Raw genomic sequence first — 21,545 nt, 5'->3', positions numbered from 1 at the left:
TGAGGCAGTCTGACATTGCCACCACTTTCCTTCACAAAAGCTATACCACCAAAATACTGATATTTCAAGTATCATGCTCGTATTTTTTGCCGGTGCAGCAAAATTCAATACATGAACAATACATGTTACTGACATTAATTCTCATCCCTCTTTCATTCTTACACTCATATCTCTCTGAAATGATCACAGTAAAACTGAGACTGACATTAGTAAGTGATATAATTTTAAGCAAAGCGCTTACACAACTGCCCAACACTGTGATGTTTAAGGTATACACTTGATGAAAGCTTAAATATTATACAACAGTCCTGCAATTCTTAAAAAATATATATACAAAAGCATACCTTATGGTAAGACTTCTACCCGTATCCCCCCTCAAAAATATATATAATTGGAGGAAACATGCTATATGCAAATATATATAACTTTTGGAGGGGGGATACAGGCGGAAGTCTTTCCTACCTTAAAATCCTGTTGAGAAATATCCGAAAATAATCCACAGAAACTGTCCAGTATTCCCTTGTATTTGAATCTGCATTAATAACAGCCACACACTCCCACATGGGACAATGGAAGCAGACGACAGTTCAGACAATGGCTGAATCGGACCACAATGGGCCCCACACCCCAACAGCCATCTGTCAGATTACACACACACGCTACCCACTAATTGCCTAATCAAGTAATCAAGGTGTTAATTACCTACAACAATCCACAAACGACTTAACTCACACCGCCCTCTAGTTATGACTTTTCTCTGCATGCACTGTTAGAAGAAAGCCTGTAATTTGTTCTCCATGATCAGACAGAGATGACTGCCTCGAGTCAATATACACACCAACATTAGGGGGGTGAAATATCATATAAAGTATTCAGGTCTATTTGTATGGTGCATGCTGCATTGAAGCACTTCACACCTGTAAAGCTAACAAGGTAGATCTCCGTTTATGTATACATTCAGGTAACTCAAAGTTAGATCACTTGATAGCCTGACATATTTGTATACATTAAGGAACAATGACAGTACTTCAGTGGAGCCATTAATGCTTATCTTCAAAGGGCGGGTCCGGTTTGTTGGTTATTGTGGCTATTTATCCACTTATAAAAAGCATTCTTGCAGTTCAGTGTTTGTTATGAATTATAAAATGATCAAGAAGTTCTTTGCAATCACTCTGGTTGAATAATCTTTAACCTCCTTACTACTCCAAACAGGTGATGTGTGGCGACATGCTGAAATACTGTTTGGTTGATAATGTCAGCTTAACAACCAAAAGAATAGTTATTTTAGAATCTGAATATTGTTCATGTTAGAGTTTTCTTGCTGGGACTTAATTACTATGCAATATAACCTGTTAATTATGATAAACATTATTTAATTGTATTGTGATGAGTGAATTTCAGTTTCAACAAATTCACTCTAATAATCATTGTCACACATGGCTTTGAACTTCATTTCTCACTGATAATGCTTGTATGGGCGGTGGGGTAGTCTTGTGGTTTAAGTGTTCCCTCCTAACACTGAAACCCGGGTTCGTTTCCCGACATGGGTACAATGTGCGAAGCCCATTTCCGGTGTCCCCCGCCGTGATATTGCTGGAATATTGCTAAAAGCGTCGTAAACAACATTCACTCATTATAATGCTTGTAGAGGTCAACAAACCTAAACTCATCTTATTCTGATTATACTGGGAGTGTCAGTCATAACTAATAACACAGAGAATAATAGTTGTTTGACAACTTTACCAAAAAAAAAATTCAAATTTAATTTGAGAAAATTATGACACAACAAGAAAGTCTCTCATAAACGGGAGCATCTCAACTGAGATATTTTAGTACAACACGGCTGATGGAATATTTAGTCATCCAGTGATCTACATCAGAAAACAACAAAGTACACATGCACTAAATGGAAATCAATGAAGACATTATGAAACACACCTGTAGTCCCACCTGCCCAGCATGTCCTACTGGAGCAGCTTTACTAACTGCCAAACATCAGAAACACTAACTGCCGATTCCAAGCCTTCAATGAACAAATACACAGACCCTTCCAATCAAGCCAGCTTGCGTTACCTGAGACAGGTAAGGCTGCAGTCATTACCACCCACAATGTATGTTTTATTCAAGAATTCATTGATTACCGGTAAAATCAGCTGATAAGTGCGCATACTACACAACAGCCGGCCAATCCTCCCTGAAAACACAGTACACCTATCCATCTACATACTTATCAAATATGTTTGAAGTCTGCGAGACAAGATCTTGTTGAACAATATTACATACCTCTGTTATCTTTGGGTTAATCGCACACCAACGCCAGATCATAATAGCTAGAGCAGTTAAAGCTGTGACAACCCATATCCAGTGACTTTCAGTGTAAATGATACTGCATAGTTGTATTATCACTGGTCAATTATGGACTAATGCTTATTGTTATAGCTGAGGTGCTTAAAGCTGTGACAACCGAAATATGCAGTGTCACCAGATAATAATAGCTACAGCAGTTAAAGCTGTGACAACCTATATCCAATGTCAAGGCCTCTAGTAGTATAAATGAAACTGCATAGTTTTATTTATCACTAGTCAGTTGTGGACCAATGCTTCATTGTTATAGATGAGGTATTTGAAGCTGTCTCAATCAAAACATACAGTGTCACCAGATCATAACCGCTACAGCAGTTAAAGCTGGGACAACCTATATCCAATGTCAAGGCCTCTAGTAGTATAAATGAAACTGCATAGTTTTATTTATCACTGGTCAGTTGTGGACCAATGCTTCATTGTTATAGATGAGGTATTTGAAGCTGTCTCAATCAAAACATACAGTGTCACCAGATCATAACGGCTACAGCAGTTAAAGCTGTGACAACCTATATCCAATGTCAAAGCCTCTACCGGTGTAAATGATACTGCATAGTTTTGTTTATCACTGGTGAATTATGGACCAATGCTTGATTATTGTAGTTGATGTGCTTAACACCATGATAACCTACATACAGTGACTAAGTCCTTTTGGTAATACTGAATAGTTATATTATTGCTTGTTAATTACTTAGCGATCAAAGCTGCCACACAAACCGTACCACTTCATTAGCGACAAAAGATGTAACACCTGATATATGAATCTAGTACTTCAAAAGGAAATAATTGGAGAGACAGAACATTTATCCTGCTGCTGTTGATTCCTGTAGCCCAATCATGTTATGTAGCCATCACAATATTGACCATTAACAGTGGAAAACCTCGCCCTTTTCTGTGCTAACAAACAGAATCTAACCTCTTCCAACCCAACTGCTTTGATAGTTAAAAGATTGGAAGACAATGATTCACAGTTCATGTAAAAAATGAAATTAAGAAATATATGATTAAGATTAAGAGTTACATATGATTATCAACCATTTTCTTTTCACACAGAATCTAAAATTGAAGATATTTGAATAAAAACTGTGTAACAATTTATACAACTGCGACAGTGCCTCTTTAAATTAAACCTGTATCGACCAAGTTGCAATATGTTGTAACGACACATGTACTGACATAAAGCAACAAATACCGACCACACCACACACTTGTATTGTAATAACCAGCTGAGACACATCTGTCTCATGGGCGATATTGACATCGTATTGACAGGTGATATGTACGTATTCACCAGTGACATAGACGTTATGTTCTGGTTGTAAGATCCTACTTCCTCTGTTAGTGTTTAGAACACTAACATGAATGAACATGCAAATGATATATAATTAACCAAGAAGTATTCTATTGTCCACACATTGTATGCACTTCCGGACAACAGCTGTCTGTGACTAGATGTAATGATAGTTGTCCTGCAACCACAGGAGAATACTGCAGTATCACCATCTCTTGAATGGAACTCCTAATTAAGACAATCAGCATCAATCATGTTTCGAAATGGACCAGAATAAATTTCAATAATTTGATACTTGAATAATTATGTTTTTGTGTTGGGAGCATTAGCTGCAACAAATGTAGGACATGAGGACATTATTCATTATAAAAGTTATTGCCATGTACGTCATGATTAAATCTTGGCAAAGAAGATAACATTTGTCAAATAATTATTGGGGATGGAAAATTTGCTTCATATTAGAATTGTACAATTTATATTCAAACACAAAAGATATTTGTTCTGCTGAGAAGACTTAGAGTGTCATTAGTTGTAAGAAGATGAAGACGAGAAACTTCATGGACAACAAGAAATTCCTTATTTTTCCTAATAATCTATTGGGTACTTGAGGTATGGGTGAGAATTGGCCCAGAAATAGCGTCATAAAAATATTCTCAATATAGCTCCTGTTTAACTCAAGGCTCTGAAAAGTACACCAAATATCTGAACACTTTAATATTCAAGTTAATTGCAGCCATATTCAAAACCCTACATCTCAAAATAGGGAATATGGCAGACTTGCACGTCTCAGGAAATTATTGTTAGTTTAAATCATAATTCCTAGATTATACAAATAATATAACCAAATTGTCCCTAAAAAACACTGGCATCAGCAGTGTACTGTCCGCTTATCTAGACTTGCCTATTATAAGGATATAACTACTAAACATCAGTGGTCTCATCATTACAGTACAGCCTTGGAACAAGGCTACCAATATGGTAACAGTTGCCTGTATGATACCTTAAGGAGACCACCAAGGGGACTGGGTCAAAAACACTCCGAAGCACCCCATGCTGTTTGTGAGAGGCGATTAAGTGACAATCAGGTGATAACCAGGTGACATTGATAGTACGTCTTGTACCCCAGCGATGGGGAGCATTGTCCACCACCAGTCTGCCTGGCCATGATTATCTATATTACTCCCTCATATAGCTTGAATATTATCTTGCTTGCCCGTACGTGTGCGTGTGCAAGTGCGTCTGTGCACTTATATTAGTTCGAACAAATGCTGATTTTATGGTGTTAGCCCATTGACATACCATGCCACAGTTTAGAATGAATACCCCACTCAGACACAGTATACTGACTCAAAGCTGACCAGTCCATGTTTCAGCCCCTTAATGCCAAGCACCAGGCAGGGTAACAACAAGTATCATCTTTAAACATCTTTTGATATGGCGCAGCCAGGGATCAAACCCCTGACCTTCCACTTTCTCGGCAGACTTCAATAAAGTGAGTGAGTGAGTATGGTTTTACGCCGCTTTTAGCAATATTCCAGCAATATCACGGCGGGGGACACCAAAAATGGGCTTCACACATTTTACCCATGTCGGGAATCGAACCCGGGTCTTCAGCGTGACGAGCGAACACTTTAACCACGAGGCTACCCGACCGCCCGACTGCAATAAAGAGGTAGACACTCAGGAAATAGTGTGACATAATAGGCATCAGAAAGGCCATACTTCTGAAAAAAGGTAACAACTGACAACCATTTTTGTAAGAAATTGTCACTCTTTTGTGTGTGTGTGTGTGTGTGTGTGTGTGTGTGTGTGTGTGTGTGTGTGTGTGTGTGTGTGTGTGTGTGTGTTTTACATGGCACTATTTAATATCCCAGCTATATGACGGCTGTCTGTTGAGTCATCTCATCCAGACAATCTAGTGATTAATACTATGAGCAACGATCAACACCGTCGTGGTATGATGACATGCAATCAACACAGTCACCGAGCCTGACAACCAGATCCATAAAGTCGCCTCTTACAACCGACCCATAATCCCCATGACTTCTAATCCCCTTTAGCCTTTGTAGAGTGTGTCCCATTCTCACCTAAGCGTTTTACATCCGACACCACACAGACCAATTCCTCTCGGATGCCACTGATTCCAGTTGCCCCGACCAGCATGCCTACCCGTCTCCCTGTGAACTCTACAACCGGCAAACAAAACAACCGGCATCCTTGTCCATGTTGATAGTAAACACGGCCTTGCTACACCGTCTCTACAATTCTCAAATACCTACATGGACACCACTGTAATATATCCACAAACATGTCTCGCATGCCGCACATTATGTGCGGGTATTGCCAGTAATGGACACTGTGCTCTTGTATACTGTTTACTCTAACTAAACTAAACAACAAAGAGCCATTGGAAAATTGTGCAAAATCATCCCTGTTTTTCTTCCAGTGGCTGTGTCAGGCAGCACTCGCGTTACACTGCTGTAATCCACAGCCTTACAATGCATACATGCATACAGTTGTACTGCATGTTTTTCTGAGCTAGGATGTATACTTTTCCTCAGTGAACACATGTCTCCAAAAAAATCTACAAAGACTGCACTCCACGAATCTAGCTGCACACAGTTAACTTGAAATATCCTTATATTTGCAAAAGAATTTTTTTTGACATTCTTAAGATCTGTGAGCATGATGAATTTTGTGAGAGAGTGAATGTTGTTTTACACTGCAGTCAGCAATACTCTATCTGTATCACGACAAACTTGTTATCAGTTATGTGAGGCAAAGGAATTATTGCACTAATATAACGATATGCATGTACATGTGTTTGTTTGTACTAGTCATGGAACATACAGTGTCACGATACAGTCTGAACATGATGACACACTACAACAGCCAGGTCCCATGCCACAAAGCAATCTTTGCTTTACAGCCGACATAACTGCACGAACTTAACATAAAACTCCCACAGCCATAGCCTAGATCATTTCGTGGAACTTGTCCCTACTGGTACAATCTCCCCAAATCCTTGAGGTTCACGATCACCACCCAAGAATAATCCACACTCAGCATTCATTGTACCCCCGACCTCCATATTAATCTCCAAGCATGAAGCAAGGAATCCTCCTGCCCCAACCCCAGAGGCAGTGCCAGGCTTCCCTGGAGGGCCGGCCCCCCAGACCCGGAGTAGTGAGTACCCTCTGATAATGGCTGCTACCTGACTGCAGTAACAGGATCCAGGTAATCTCCGCCAGGTAATAACTGCCACACACCACTGCTGTCGGTATTCACAACTTTAATGGACTCCAGCACTGTAATATGATGTTCCACATTGTGCACTAAAGCAAGTCTACAGTCTGCCCAGATGACAACATTTACCCCCAGAGTGTTTCCACGACATCCACGAGACACAGCTCTAAAGCAGCAGTTGATGCACATTTAACAAATGGCAGCTTTTTCTGATAACTGGCTAGTCAGTTAGCGACATTGTGGAGACTTCACCGTAAGTTCATAAGACCTAAACAAACAAACCTTTTCGTCTTAAGCAGTCGGGATAGTTTTATGTGAACTTTAAGGATCCTAAACAATTTTTCACAGGGATACATTTGACTTGTAGACCTCATACAATTACACATTAACAGTCCTAATGACTCCAGTGGAACATAAAAGCAAAATTTAATCATTTTTGTTGTTGTTTCTTGTTTTTAATGAGTTGTGCCCTTTTATTTCAAACAAAATATATTCCTTGAAAAATAGGTATGTCACAATATGTTAAACTGTTTCATTATACCCATGACCTGTCATAAATCCATTTGGGATATTAAATTCTTTTATTATATAAAATTTAACTTTTCAAACAAATTATAATTTTCTAAATCCAGGTCCTTCTTCAAAACATTTTTTTTATAGCTACAGTCTATCTCTGTAGCATGTATCACCAACAAACAGATGGAAAAAAGTGTACCAATCACATTATAAAAAAAGAAATAAACAAAATAAACTGTCATAACGCATCCTACAAAACATCCCCAAACTATTCCATCCTCAACTGATTGGCAAGACGAAATTCCATCCCTTAAACTAACGATAGCAGTAAACTAACCTCCATCCAAAATGACGACGGCTACGAAAACCTTGTCACAAGAGGGAGCTACTAACCAGTGACAACTAATCCCCGTTCTTGACACGAACATGTGACATGTCAGCACGTCAGATTGGGACGGACACCACCACACCTGGCCTTCACAGATGCCAACGTCCCAACACAGACACACGGAGGAACGATGTCAGCGGCAAGATTCACGCTCCTATGAGGAATATTGGGAGAGGGGTCGAGTTTGCCTTCAAATTATTTCGAATTTATGTATAAACTTTGGAGGAGAACATGAAAGGCTGCCAGGAACACATGTGGGGAGGGGTGTAAGTGATGTATAACATGGTGAAAACACCTGTTTAGTATCAATTCACCCCTAAATTAATTCATGTTCCAGGTTAAGGATGTACACTGGCTTGGTGTAAGTTGTTAACTGGCTTGGTGTAAGTTGTTAACTGCCTTGGTGTAAGTTGTTAACTGCCTTGAGGCATACAGCAAAATAAGCAACCTTCTTGACAGTCTTAAAAGCATTATTAATAGTATTGACACCTAACTTTGTTTCTGAGAAACAATTTGTTACATCTTGCTGCCATACTCTTCCTTTCCTTCCCTGAGACCACAATGTTCTTACAATTAAAAAATATATTCAAAGATGCGGAATTTAGAGGATTTACACCATTTTCAGCAAATAGGAAGCTATTGGATGCTTTGTACTTTGTACAAATGTCTAATTATAAATTCTCACCAGATTTAGGTAAACTGGAAATAATTTCTAGCTCTTTTTAAAAAAAAATATTTAAAAAATAAGAGAAGTGAAAGCAACGCATACCTGCATTTCATTTTGGTAATCAGTGTGTGCATGATACTTAAATAAGCTAAAAGTAAACATGATAAATAACCATCATAATAAAATCATAGCAGAGCAGCAGCTACCAACCTGTCTGCAGGCTATGCTCCGTCCGGGCTGTGAGCCGATGTGATGCAATGTCCTATAGCTTGTGTGTTATAAGGTATGTATATCACACTTAGGCCAGCTGCCACTCCAGCATGCACAGCCTACATAACAATTGCATGTAATTCAAACATATTTCATCATCATTAGTTTTTCTGTACTTCTATTGACAGGAAATACTAGATTATTGACAAACAATAAATCAATCCTGTTTCATCACTTCTCTTCTTTCGAATGCTTTTTCTAAAGAATGGCTGATATTAAATATATTACTGTATATGAATGAATTCACTATGTTCATATTACATATTTACACCATGTGTAAATATGATAACCATAACACCAAATATCAGTTCAGACTTCAACAGCTGCAAAATGACGTGGCGCTAAGACCATTTCTGAAAAAAGATTTAACTTCGTAGGGGGGTGGGGATTTCCTTTGAGAATAATGCAATTTTTTCCCAAGCTATATCCAATAAAGTATATAGTTACTGAAAAACATCAATAACCTATTAATTTTCACTCTTATGTTATCACTTTTTTTGGATTTTGGGGTATTTCAACACCCCCCCCCCCCCCCTCCCCCCCCAATCTATTTGTTTCTTTACCACTGCCAACAAACTATTCATTTTTGGCATATTTCTGAACAAACTATTCATATGAACACCCCAACTACCCAAACTCAAATAGATGTTCCCTTATACAAAAATCACTATGCAGCTGAACCCTTGTTTTCAGTTTAGTCACTAAATTAAACTAAACACACCCAACAAACAACAGGGCACAGTTGTCTCCCCTTTGTTTTGACGGCTTATCTGTGAGGCTACAATCTGGTGAGATTGTCGTCCCGGGGGTATGCATGCATCAATATTTGATTTGCACTGTTCTTAGAAACAGAAAGTGACATTTTCTCACACAAGTTCTAATTATCTTTGATATATAATCACAAATATATTGGTGCATGCTGACATGCCAGCTGTGTGCAACCAATTTCCACATTAATGTCTGACATAACATCAAACTTCACACAGAGTTGCTGATACTAATGTGCTATTTAGTAAACCTGACTACCACAAAATGCATATCTAATCAATATGCCATCAGAATTAAGAGAAATAAATCCTGCAGACGCCGTCAGAAACATATTTGTATTTAGGTTTTTTGGCAATTAGTTACTTTGGATAAAGGTCTGAGAATGTTAAACATTATTCTTAATACATGTGCTTACCTAATTATTCCATTAAGTCTTTTAATTCACATATGATATGTGCAGGACTGATTCCCTGGACTGATACCCTGGACTTTTATACCATGGAGGGACACACTGGACTGGCATGGGTCTAATACCCTGGATGGATATGTTAGACCTCTGGCCACAAAATGAGCGAAGGATAATTTGGGGCTATACACATGCAATACTACAGTCATACCACAGCTCATCAATCTAATTTGGACAGAAAGTCTCCATAATAATATCTTTCTTTGTGTGGTTTATGTTGCAGTCAACGATATTCAAGCTGGATCACGGCTGCCTGTAAGATAATAATTTCTTGACCAGGCTAACCGATGACAGAAAGCACAATCCACAACTGTGACGCATGTGAACATGCAAGCAGACAAGTCTGTGAGTTGGTTGGTTTGGTTTGTTGTTTAACGCTGCACTCATCAATATTCCAGCTATATGATTGCAGTCTGTAAATAATCGAGTCTGGACCAGACAATCCAGTGATTAATATCATGAGCATCAATCCACGCAATTGGGATCGATGACATGCATCAACCAAGTCAGCGAGCCTGACCACCCGATCCTGTTAGTCACCTTTTACGGCAAGTATGGGTTGCTGAAGACCTATTCTACCCCGGAATCTTCACGGGTCGACAAGTCTGTGAGTCTGGCTGCCTTATCTTCTTGAGGCATTACTCGTCATCATGGGAGTGTTGTGAGTTCTATGCCACTTCAAGATTATTCCAGCAATACAAATGGTGGACTGCCCTTCTGTAATCACGTTGTTCTGGGTTTGATTTCTCACATGGTCACAATGTGTGACGCCCATTTCTGGTGTCCCCTGCTATTGCTAGAATACATTGCTAAAAGCAGCATGAAACCTTACTAATCCTGTTGAGTGAGTGAATGAGTAAGGCAAAATGTTCAATACGACACCCTCTGATGTTTCGAAAGTCACTACGCAACAGATTGTCCACTGCCATTTTTGGAAGAAGCTCCAATCCCATTAAGATCATATCAACTATATTATTCCTTCCATATTTGTTGCTCTATCATAAATAATCCATCTTTCATTCACAACCTATCAAAATGTCTCTCATAGTATTTGTGAAGCTGCAAATCTTTTCCTAATATCACTTTTGTGAAAGTTCCAATGACGCTTCAATATCTTGCATTTACACATCATTCAATAAGTGACGGAAAAAATTTACTTCATTTGAAATCTGACCCAATTTTTTACCACAATCTAATCAGTTGCCATGGTAACATACTGAAGCAGTAAATTATCCTGCCATCTTTTTACGTTGTCGTACTTGGTTTCTCTTTCAAATCCATTATTTGAATTCACACCCCAGCAGAGAGTGGGTGAATATTCTTCACTGCCACCATTCAATTGATTTGAAACGATTCCTATAACACCTCAATTACAGCTCATCAATATCCAAACTTTTTATGTCATAATCTCCTTCCTACAAAACGAATGAAAGATTGCAGAACTGCATTGGCATAATTTTGGATAGGTTGGTTCGACTTGGACGAGGCACTACAGTCATGAGTCATCGCTGGAGGAGATTTATCAGCCTGAGAAGTGCGGCCAGTAGTACAGGCATCAGAAGACCTCTCAAAGAATCAATATATCACTCTTCTAGATAAGGCACATCTACAGTCTCAAGAATACTGCCGACATTTCATACATCATCAAGGATCGCGTGATGATTACCAGCACAATTTGCAGACGGCCATCAATATTTAAGACAGTACAGAGGACATTATGTAGCTGGGATTTTGTCAGAAGTTACCAGGTTATTGGGACTTGAGGTGGATTCCCTCAGAGATGACATTTAGGAAGACTGGATCTTCCAGCTGAAATAGTCTCTGGCTTCCTAGTGAACATTTGTGACCGACCCATAATCTCCGAGCTGTAAGACTGGTACACTTTAATAACTCATCAAATAAGCAGTTTACGAGGAAACAAACCCTCACAAATCCTGATGATAATCAAACAAACTTACCAAAAGAGAAGACCATGTCGATAGGATATATGGATAGCCCCAACTGTATGAGTCTGAGATGATGCATATCGGAAGAAAGTCCAAAATAGTCCTGGGTCTTTACCACATTGGGTCGTCATGCAATGTGTACAATTTTCATGAGAATGTCGTAAACACTTGGCTTGTCAAAATCGAATTAAACACAATTGAAATGTGGAAATACACTTCTGAAGCATAAACTATGATGATACATAAAGTTGGCAGAATTTCTTTGTAATATTGGTTGGACAAATATTGGAACTTCAAACTATTTCCATGGCAAGTTTTCAAAAAAGAATACAAGTAACCCAAAATAAGTTAAAAAGAAGAAGAAACAAACAAACAAAACAAACCTTTGCCAAAAAAAACCACCAAATGTAATATATCAATATCAGGGATATCTGTGACATTATTCCATATTGAATACAAGAGAATCTGTACTGACAGCAAGGGAGGTAATCCACCACAAGGTCGGTCGTGGGTGCCATACATCAATACTGCTCATTCAGTGCAAATTGAAAGAAAACAAACAATTGTGTCCTCTCTTCCATCAGTTTCAGAGTGTTTGCAAGCCCAAGATTTATTGAGGTGATTTACAAAAACATGCTAAATCTAACAATGCAACTTGTTATTTTCTTCCAGGGTTTTAGTGAAGCTGACAGAGATTTCATTGTTGAGAGAAATGTTGTATACAATATATCACAGGCTGAGTGAGTGAGTAGGATTCTCCATGTTATTCCAGCCCAAACATGACAGAGGCACACCAGAAATGGGATTCACACATTGTACCTATCTAGAGAATCAAACCCAAACTTCAAGTCGACAAGCCACTGCTTCAACCACTTGGCTACCCTATCACCTTCACCAGAGCATGAGGAAGGAGAATAATAATATTCTTCATCATGGTTGTACTTCAACAAAACACAAAACATGATTCTGTATATTTTGATATGGATCATAGCGACAGCTTTACCCATTCCATTCCATATAATCTGTGACTTGTGAGACACGGATATGAATGCCCTTAAAGCTTCAATGCTTATAATATGAGACTTAAAAAGCTGAAATGTGGATTGAGTGGTCACAATGTGTAACCATGACAACACAACGTCAACGTGCCGATATATGCTCTGGACAACTGTTTCCCTGGCCTCGATCATACACAGGCTGGTTTGGTGGAGCTGGATTATAGCTGGATTAGTGATGACTTCACCGTAAAACAACCTTTCACTCGCAGAAATCATTAAAGATGAAGGATTAATGTTCATTCTAAAACCTAAAGATATCACATTGTAAAAGCAATAAACTTCATCACGACCACATACACTTGTCTACTTTCTCTAAACCATGACCGACAATTAACTAATCCCATGACGAAGTTAACAAGAAATCCATAAAAATAATTATGACATCAACAGCAATCGATATTCACAAATGCATGTAAATTTCTTCAGTGGACATGTTGGCGACTTTGTTAAAAGCCCTTCTCCAACAATAAGACACGTAGATTAGTGTATGCTCACACAACAGAGGCGATTTATCAGCATTTATCAGCATTCGGGAGATATGAACACACAAGATGGAGGCACTATCTGGCTATGCTGGTAATTAATTTCAGTTATTGCCTCTGCTCTATTTGATGATGGATGACGTGAGCGAGGAACGTACACACTGATCTCCAGCCAATGATCTGCTCTATAAACTGCTGTGTTTGACTGTGCCAACATGGGCTATTCCTGAGATTGGCCATATTTCATCAAGGTAATAAGGCCGTTGGCAGTGTTTCTGCAAGTTCATACAATGAGCACTTGACTGCCTTGTGCAAGCAGCAGTAAGGGATGCCTAATAAAACTGGGCTATATGACTACTTCTTGATATAAATTTGTATTATTTTGAACCAGATCAAGTTGGGTATCATTGTCCACTGACAGTAATGTATTTATACTCCTGCTGCTACTGCTGCTTTAGCTGGTTCAGCAAGGGACACTTTTCATCATTCCAGGAATCACCATCTCAACATCACCAACACCATCTCACCAGCATCAACAGCACCATCACCATTTCCACAGCACTAACACCATTTCACCAGCATCAACATCACCTCCACAGCATCAGCATCAACATCACCAACGCCATCTCCACTTCACCAACACCATTTCAACAGCCGAACCACCATTTCAACAGCCGAACCACCATTTCAACAGCATATCCAAAGCATCAACACCATCTCAACAGCAACAGCACTAAGATTATCTCACCAGCATCAACACCACCATGGAACACCATCTCCACAGCACCAACACCATCTCAACAGCTGAACCACCAACAGCATATCCAAAGCATCAACACCATGCATATCCATAGTAACAACAACATTGACGCCATCTCATCACTTACACAGAACAGCACAAAGATCATCTCAACAGCTGCATCACCACCACCTCAAGATCAGTAACACCATCAACAACATCGCCAACATCATCCTAGCTTGGGGTAATGGCTCAGTTCCTACTTCTAACTAACCTCAAGATAAAAGTTTTATTAATGCCCACTGTGGTATAACACCATTCACTATAGACTCATCCAGCCTATCAGAGCAATATATCTTCCATCCCCCCTGTACCATGTCATCCCCATCAAGACACCAGCACTCGGCACCAGGTGCTGAGATCATATCCGCTCGTGACTGGGTTCTTATTCAGCCTTGAGACCAACAGTGTTTACAGAAACACGAATATGTACATACACCCGAAACACAAGTGTCAAAACGTTTGGTGTCACCCTGGACAAGTGACTTTGTTCAAATGGGAATGGGTATCTGTTATGTGAGGTGGATGTAGAACCTTCTTGCGCTCCAAGAAGTTTGGGTTGCATATTCCCAAAGGAGTTGAGAATGATAAAACTGGAATGCAAACGGGTCCACTGGTCGGGGAACAAATAAAACCGCATTTGAGCAAATACTAGTACCTGGATACCTGGGTTATATATATGCATAATATAATAATCCTCAGATCTCCACCACAATGTCCAGCCTGAGGCAGCTGCTGTTTTATTCATTGCTGTATATGTACCTGATGCCACAGCCAACATGCAGAAAGTGGGAATAAAACCTGCCACTGGCGCTGTATAGTTCATGACAAATGACTCGTGGTCACATGACAGGATGTTATCAGTCGTATATCACTCCTGGTAAATACACTGCCCCAGCACTTCCTCATATATTCACAAACATTACATGGTAATTGTATCCTCTTCAAACTTATCTTCACACTAGTGATATATGGATATTCCCCAGTTAATGTTCATTCGTTTTTATTCTCATCCAAAAATCAATACAGCAATGCTTATATCCTTTTAATCATAATCTGCATGTTTTATTCTGACACACATATTGAAAAGTGCATGTTTTTACTATGAAGAACATTTATGAAGATTATTACAAATAAAATTCATAAATTTATTCGCTTCAATCAATTCAGCATCAAACCATATCTCTACCAACAGTTGGAAACAAAATCATATAATGACCCTATATAATCATGCTTTGGTTCAACCTAGAAACATTCCAAGCAAAGAGCCTATTAAACGTATCTTGCCTATCAACCCCAAATTATTTCCTTCAAACAACCTCATGCTATGAATTTTATATTTCATTTTCCCAATTAGTACAGAACCAACAAAACTGTGAAACCATTTATATCCCAATTAAACTAAATCAACATCCGCGAGTTAATTCAAACTGTGTACAATTAGTCAGTCAGAAATCAATATTTGTAATCTCTTACAAAATTAAGCTGGCTGGGTATTTAATGACTGTTAGGACAGTTTGACTCTGTGTGCTGCCACAGCGTCGTGGGGGTATTGTCATCGACTATCACACCTCAATCAATACCCAGCTTCACACCTGAATTCAAAGGTAGATGACATTTTTTCAGCAATTTCATTCTCATTAACAGTTTTTCCCATTAACTGCTGCATACGAATAGAAATATTCAATGCTCTGGATTCATTGCAGCACTGGAGTATATATACTACTCAAAAAAAGTTAAAGAACACTGGATTTTTTTCATGACTACAGTTGATCTGTCATGACTTGACGGACAAACCAGTCATGTGATGAGAGCTTATCCTATGACAACAGTTCACGTGTCATGACATGACGGATCAACTTTTGGCATATGAAAAATTAGTGTTCTTAATTTCTTTTGAGTAGTGTATTTTTGGATTGATTATGAATGCCTGAATGAATACTTTAACACCAAGACTGCAGCTGCTTTGGTTAAAACTCTGAGACATATCCAATTCAAGTTTACATCTATTAGGTATCTATTAGAGGTACAATGATGTGGTGAGGTTGCGATACGACACATATCCCGATACTATGGGTGCGATATGATTGGTATCCCAATACCATACTTTTATTGTATAAGTTGATATTCTTACTTTTTGCAGTTAAATCACAACCCTGAATCATTTGTTTTTAATATTCAGAGATCAAAGATTGGATATTGTAGGGCACAAACAAGTAGGCTAGACAGCACTGGGAATGTTAGCATCTATCTTAAGTGAGAACAATGCTTATTGTTTTATGCACTGTATAATACAATTCACATAACACTGATAGATTCATTTCAAATGATCATCCTCTTGTGACACTGCCACCATTCATTACTTATTTGTGTGTCCACATAACGCCCTTATGATAAATAATGTGTACTATAATACACATAGACATGACATAAAGCAGTTTTATATGGTAATGTTGAAATATCTGAACAGGAAAACATTGAAATATTTCAATCTGCACATATTCTTCAATTATCAACTTATAATAATTATTGCTTAATGGACAATATTGAATTAGTATCTTATGCTAGCAAATATTTTTTACATTAGGTAGTTCATGAAATATATTCTCATATTTCTGTATTGGAGCAGCATTAGATAAGCCATTAGCTCGTTTGCCAATCCATTTCATTATGAAATAAATATGTTTAAATATGCATTGTATATGTGTTCTATTTAAGTAACTTTCCCACTCATTAGACCCAAAGCAATATATAATTATCCGAACTAACAGGCCGCCATTGTCGCCAGAAGCGATAACAGTTGCTATGTAGTTCTACTATTGATTAACAACAATTGATCCACATTTACTTCATCCTCAAGATATACTCCACGTTACTTGAACAGTGTTCTACTTTCAAGAAGATAATTCATATTTTCAGCCTACCATTGGCCCTCCCCATCATCAATATTACTTGTCACATGCACCATCATTGTTAAACGCTTCAACTATATGGTAGTTGAAACTAGTTTCCTTAAAAACTATGGAGCTCTTTCACGACAATAATTTTCGATAATATTTGTATGTATTTGAGCATTCTCAAACGATGCAAACTGTATTCCGCTGTATGTCAGAAACCTGTCAAATTTCATTTCCTAGGTTCTCCACACGTGAATATCTTCACGACACACGCAAACAATAACTCGCAGCGGCATGACGCCAGTGCTTCACACGTACAAATTGATCAGAAAAACATCTTTTCTTTGAAATTCTGTAGTCCATTGATCCCAGCCAGCACTTGGCTACAGGCTGTAACCTGACACTGAATGGAAGACAAACAAACATAATAGCCGTCTTACACTAACATTATATCACATGGCTTGTTGTCCAAACCATCCATTGTCAGATAAGCTACACAGTGTACAGGACTGACACGCCCACTAAGTACGGCAGGCTAAGTCACAGGCAGCGGCAACAAAACATGTCTTTTTACCATTTAACACAATCACACGCTAGTGACAGTGAAGAAAAGCAAATTTGAACATGGGCCTGTATATTTGACAGCATACACAACCTTTAATGATATTGATCAAATGTACAACAGCCTGGTGAATCGAGCCGAAAATTTATTGAAGACGTCGTCACATTTCAACAGTTTACATGCTCTGGTGCCCTTACAAATTCATAACCCTGGGAAAGTACCAGTTAATTTTAGTGTAGTCAACTATATAATGCTATTGATGATAGATACTAGGTAGCCTGACATCTAACTGAGGGCAATAATAAACATACAGTCATTGACACACCAAACACCTTTAAATTTGATCATGAGTCCTTTGTGAAGGACAAGTTTGGTTCCTCATACAATGCAGCTGAGTGAAGAAATTTAAAAAGTGGTGTTACATAATTCACAGCATCAACACAGTGGACAACATCACTTGCAATACCTTTGATTATTTTAGGTACAGGTGAACCTTTTAAAAATTAACAACTGTTATTTATAGTGCGTGGCTGGAGATTCACAACAGTTAACATCTAAAAACATTTCTCCACTGAGGGCACCTGTCCACACTGGCACATTATCGAACAAGAGTCCTACCTGCCTAAACCAGTGCTAAACATCCCCCCAATACAACTACCTGTCCAAAAGCAGTGTTAAATATCCAACGAAAACACCTACCTGTCTAAAACAGTGTTAAATATCCAACAAGAGGGTTTTATCCAAAACTATCCAAAATGGTAAGAATTCCATCAAAAGGCACAAATAACTGAATCGCACAAAGCCTTTGTCTTGAAGATGGTGACACACACAGGAATTTTTTATGCGTGTGGACCAATCGTAGTTGAGGGATGGAACGAGGAATGACAGATGTCTGTATGGCGGACAATAGCTCCGTGACCAGTTCCACGCCTCGTCTGACGTCCTCGTACTCCTGCCTGATGTGCCGTACTCCCTCTTCCCCAGCCTCCGCAACGGTTATGCAATGTGACTGCCCATTGTTGACTTAATCACAGGCTATGGAGGGTCTCCGTGACCAATATTGAGTGAAGCTGGTGATTGTTCCACTGCCAGGTAGTCAACCACTGTGTTGTACAGGTAGCCGGAGTGTGAGTTGTATTGAACAGAGCTGCAGGGAATGTCGACATGTAACACAAAGCCCTGGTAACCGGCTACATGTGTCGATCTGTCTGTAGTGTGAAGCCGCTGGTGGTGAAAACCCAGACCATTTCAAACCAAGAAATAGGGGTGGGTTCAGTTTGCAAATTAGTCATCACTTTAGTCAACAATCTTCGAAATATTCATTTTGATGATAATTACATTATTAATTTCTGAAATATTACCATATTGAAAATAAATTCCAGATTTACATTTGCTACAAATTAAAAACCATCATGATTGTAGCTTCAAAAAATTCAGATAAGATCACATGTAAAAAAAAAAGCTATTTTAAAAGCAGAAATTAATTTCACATGTTAATCAACAAATACATAACTTGACATTTCAAGAAAGGAATAAAACCTGCTGAAAATGACATTGTCCTTATTTTCTCCATAAAGTCATTATCTATTTGCTGCAACTTAATCAGTGAAATTGACCCGATGCGAGAATCATGGTGTGTCCCCTGGTGTGTATGACATGATTAGCTTTGCAAAAGAGGAACTGTTTATAGGAGCAACGTAATGTACTGTCAGTCTCCCTAGGGGTCATGCGGTTAAAAACTCTAAGCATTATCTAATGCACGTACGCTGAACACATTAACTTTTTCCCCGTATTATCTTGTCGCATCTTGTGTTGTCCATCTTCTGGATGACCCATTATTCAAGGTTGTTTTTTTACAACGTTTTTTGTCAATAAATGGAACAAGACACAGTGCAAAGTGTCGGAATAATTTCAGATAATTTATAATCATGAGGCACAAGGTGGAGATATGGGTGGTTATATACAATAGAAACATGGACTCTTTCATCATTGATGTGCATCAGCTTCCTCGTGAGTGTTTGTGATCCACTTGCAAGGAAATACTCATGGACGAAAATACATATTTAAACAAAAATTAAAAGCAAAAACTATTGAAATTGTTTATACCCCGTAAGCAAAATGATCGAATAATTTCATATCTAGAATTCCTATTACCATCCAAAACATATTCCAAAATCAACTTTACATTTTCAGCGAACAATTCCTGAGTCACTATCAATTAGAATTCAGGCTCATTTGAACCTTTCATCGTGTAAATCCAATATATTCAGACCTTCACAAAATCAATTCCCAAAATGGTGTCTACAACCCTGAAAGGTTATTTCAATGTGACGCTAACGAGGGGGTTTCATCAAACAGAGTGTAACGTCATTCAGTATAATGAAATATGAAATGAGATCATTCCCTCTCATTATTATTTCACCATGGGCAGACCAGTATTTCAGTGCAGCTGGAGATGTTGAACTAGACTTAAACAAAGGCCAGTTTGTGGGTATGATTCATGCTCAGTGATGGTGAAGCTGGACACTGTGAAGACAAAAGCAACCGATAGCGAGGTGAAACTGCTCTGCTGCACCATTGTTGTCGGCGATGTCCATCGGCTGTCTATTCTTTTCAACAAAGGACAGATAGCTTTTGTTGGTTTCTACAACATGCCTAAGGCTGAAAAACATGCTTTTGGAATAATAGTTTTGATAAAATTAAATTAGCAAGGAGGGATTGAAATCAGTTGATTCAAGAATGATGGGATGGCTATTGATTTGGACAACAAAACAAATCCTTTCATTTGAATTGTTGTAATATGTACAGCATGGCACATGAATGACACCAAACTGGCAAGCAATATGCAGCTTTGAAGAATTTCAATTTAGCTTTTTAGACAAGAGTTTTTCCTCACATTTCAATAACAAAGTCAAACACGGAATGATTACAAACTGATATTGTCTGTTTATCTGTATGCTTGAACTTATTAAAAACTATCCTGTTATATACCTGCATTTAGACACACCACCCACTTGGCTCCGGTGTGCACAACTGTGTCCGTTGAGCAAGTACATGAAGCTATGGGGCACAGCATCAAAGGTTTACATTGCAGTGAGAGTAGGTGAGAAAATCTCCTTACAGCAGCACAGCAGCCATATCGCGCCAGGGTGTAGCAACCCTTGCCTACAAGTACGTGGATCGATGCTCATGATGTTAATCACTGGATCCTCTGGTCTAGACTCGATTATTTACAGACCGCCGTCATATAGCTGGAATATTGCTGAGTGCGGCGTTAAACAACAAACAAACAAACAAAACATACTTGGGGCAGAGGTTTGGGGACACACTCCACCATCCCACCCCCTACAATGTCCAGATGAATAAATCTTCTCCTTCACCAAGATAGTGAGTGTTTGTTTGTTTGTTAGTTTGTTTGTTAGTTTGTTTGTATGTTGTTAATGCTGCACTCAACAATATTCCAGCTCTATGACAACGGTCTGTCAATAATCAAGTCTGGACCAGACAATCCAGTGACTGATATCATGAGCATCAATCCATGCAATTGGGATACAATGATATGCATCAACCAAGTCATCGAGCCTGACCACCTGATCCTGTTACTCGCCTCTTACAAGCATAGTCGCCTTTAATGGCAAGAATGGGTTGCTGAAGAGCTATTTTAACCCCTATCTTCACAGATGAGTGAGTGAGTGAGTGAGTGAGTGAGTGAGCGAGTGAGTGAGCATGATTCTATGCTGCTGTAAGCAATATTACAACATCATGACACAAGACACCAGGAAAGGCAACACACATCGTACCAAAGCTCAGATTCAAACCCCTGTTTAC

At 38.7% G+C, this 21,545-nt stretch overlaps 1 protein-coding gene across 9 annotated transcripts in view; it reads right to left on the bottom strand.

Annotated features, from left to right (window-relative positions):
* The window catches only part of LOC124142441 (tyrosine-protein phosphatase Lar-like), a 483,544-nt gene that overhangs the window by 235,690 nt on the left and 226,309 nt on the right, over nucleotides 1-21,545 (bottom strand). Inside the window, exon 1 of one of the 9 annotated variants that reach the window (XM_046510992.2) lies at nucleotides 18,417-18,817. The exons of 7 other annotated variants lie outside the window; for them this stretch is intronic. The gene's annotated coding sequence lies outside the window, so the exon portion shown is untranslated. Of the gene's footprint in view, nucleotides 1-8,679; nucleotides 8,699-18,416; nucleotides 18,818-21,545 lie in introns of those variants that run through there. One more of the 9 variants, XM_046511020.2, reaches the window with a different exon arrangement.

Source organism: Haliotis rufescens, unplaced genomic scaffold, assembly GCF_023055435.1.
Source record: "Haliotis rufescens isolate VD_foot unplaced genomic scaffold, xgHalRufe1.0.p SCAF_2, whole genome shotgun sequence".
NCBI classification, from domain to species: domain Eukaryota; kingdom Metazoa; phylum Mollusca; class Gastropoda; order Lepetellida; family Haliotidae; genus Haliotis; species Haliotis rufescens.
Note: the sequence above shows the minus strand (reverse complement) of the source record. Positions and strands in the feature narration are given on the sequence as shown.